Raw genomic sequence first — 2,752 nt, 5'->3', positions numbered from 1 at the left:
CAAAATTATAAAATAATTGTATCTCAAATCAACATTAGGCTACACGTGTCCACGTACACTGAAAAAAAAATGGTGTAGGAATAATTTTCACAAAGAAATTGCTAGTAAATTTAACTATTAGCCTACAAAAAACAGCAAGTAACAAATTGAATTAGCCTAAACGATATTTTAAAGTAGAAAACCCTAAATAACCAAACAATAATATTTGTTTTATTTACAGCATCGTAAAATGATTTTTCGGTGTAGGCTATAGCCTATTTAGGCTAAACCTAGATTTGATTGTGCAATAAAATGATTATATTAGCCTATTTATTATTTATTTTAACCTAAGGCTACTCAACAAATAAAAAGAAGTTGACCTATATTAATTATTTAGGAGTAGGCTATTTTGAACATCGTTAAATTACGCACGTTGCCTTAATTTAAACAGGAAAAAAAGTTTTGTATTAAGGCGAGTTGAGATCAAACATTCAGGGATAATTATTATTTTGCACATAGACACTCACTCGAAAAATACGCTGGTGTTTTAAATGTATAGTATTCATAGTCACCCTTGCTTCCTCCAAGATCTCGGGGTCCACTTTTTCTGCTTATTGGATCTGCTTTCAGAGATAATGGGTTTTTCAAATGTTGGAAACGTTTTGTTTGCTGGAACAGACCTGGTTTGTCCATCTACCGACGATCACTTCTGATAGAATACAGATGGACTGGCGACGATTTATACCTAGATCTGACTGCAGCCGCACTAACGGCGCGAGATTGGAAGCGGCAAGTTTAGCGCGTTTAGTCTTTCGCAACCTTCAGACGTTCACTTCTGGTGTCTTTTCTCTCTTTTCCTTTGTGTTTTCTTCTTTTTCCCCCAACAATCTTTCTCTACCCTCATACTTTCAGCTGCCGGTTCCCATAGAGTAGCTGTAGGTGTGTGAACGCCAGAGGCATGAAAAGCGAGACATGTTTTTTTCCTCCGCTCTTTACAAAGTAAGGGCCTCGTTCGTTGTATTGCGTCGTGGGTTTGGTGTCTCTGTGCACCTACTCAATGAAAACAGGACCAGACTAATATGAAGCTGAGTCTGCCGCTCACAAACGCTCATCAGAGAGATTCATTATTTTAGTGAGGCCAGGCTGGACGGTGATAGACAGCGTGCAGCTGAAGCAGAGATGGACAGGGGGTGGGAGAGAGAGAAAGTGTTACACCTGTCAGGGGCAATCAACAGAGAGAACGGTAAACAAGGATGCAGGACAGCACACAGGCACAATTATGCACACACACACTCACACACTTGTGCACACAAAGAGCAAAAAACAAACCACAAATGCAAAGCACTGGCAGTGACAGATGTTGGCAGGGAATTGGGTGGGAAAAGAAACACTTTCATTTCTTTCTGCGCGTCATTTGGCTTTCATGGTGCGGATGCTACGAGGGAAAAGATGGGAAGAGAGAGCGCTGGCCTGCCTATCTCACGGCACACTGGGCTCCAGTCGTATATCTGGTGGCCAAGCTAGATTAGAAGCGAAGTGGAAACACGGAAAGACAGTTTGTCAGTAATCAGATGTTTGTGTTGGCTTCGGGAGCTATATTTGTGTTTGTAAAAGTGAGCGTTTGCTTTGATATTGCTGGACGCTCGGATGTAGAAAACAAGGGGGATTGTCATTGCCACTATGTGCTGTTTGCTGCAGTTCTCATGTCTATAGGCAGGTTTATGAGTTGTACTAGCTTCTCATCGTGCACTGTATTATGCTTACAAACTGAAGAGAGGCTCGCATCATGTAGGACAGAGGAGTGGGATGGCAGAGTTCCCTGAGCTTCAAACAGTTCCAGTGCTTCTCTGCAGGTGCGCGTTCTATCATTCGGCCACCTGGTGGCGGTAGAGTACAAGACAAACACGCACTTCTCCGTCTCACACAAACTACTTTAAAGCCGCCGACAACACGCCGTTCGGAAACATCACAAAGAAATATACGAGGGCAAAACTTTTCAATTCCCTTCAAAGTGAAATTCGAAAAGATTTGAAAACGACAGTGACTTATAAATGTAAAAAGAAAATTAAAAGCAGATATTTTTTTATTACTGTTTTTATATTTATTTACCCAATATTATTCAATTTAAGTAAATATGTGCGATATTAATTAATTTAGCCTTAGGCTACAAGTAATCATTTAAAGTAATTGATTGCAGGTGAAAATGAGAATAGTATGCTGTACAATATAGCAACGAAAATACCACTCCCTAAATACATATACATATATATATAGCCAATAGTTTTCTGCTATTTTCAATGTCATGTCCACCTCTGGGGCCATGAAGTTACTAGTTTGTGCTTTAGTGATATGCATTATAGTGAAGAAACAGTTTTAACACTATTTGCACATTAAGTTACTGATTTTTAGAATGAACTGTAAAATAGACTAAATAAAATGTGTAGTTATAAGTGGAAATCATAGCTGCAGCCATCTGTTCTGTGATGTGCATATAAATACTTGGGTATTACAGTTGAAATGTCTTAATTTTCAAGTTCAAATTTAAAACAATGTAATATTATCCACAAATATTTAGTTTGGCAAAACCTAAAAAGTTTTTGAGGTTTGCTAAAGTCTGAAATCAATACATAAATAAATAGAAAATTGTGCATTATGTGTATTACACAGGCCAAAGATTTTTTTAAACTATAAGTTTATTCTAAATGATGCAATAGACTCTAAATGATGCAATAATATAAATTAAATCACATCCCTGACACACAATGAAGAGAAC

The sequence above is a fragment of the Sinocyclocheilus rhinocerous genome, unplaced genomic scaffold, assembly GCF_001515625.1.
Source record: "Sinocyclocheilus rhinocerous isolate Xijiao unplaced genomic scaffold, SAMN03320098_v1.1 scaffold2076, whole genome shotgun sequence".
In the NCBI taxonomy this organism is placed as follows: Eukaryota; Metazoa; Chordata; class Actinopteri; order Cypriniformes; family Cyprinidae; genus Sinocyclocheilus; species Sinocyclocheilus rhinocerous.
Note: the sequence above shows the minus strand (reverse complement) of the source record.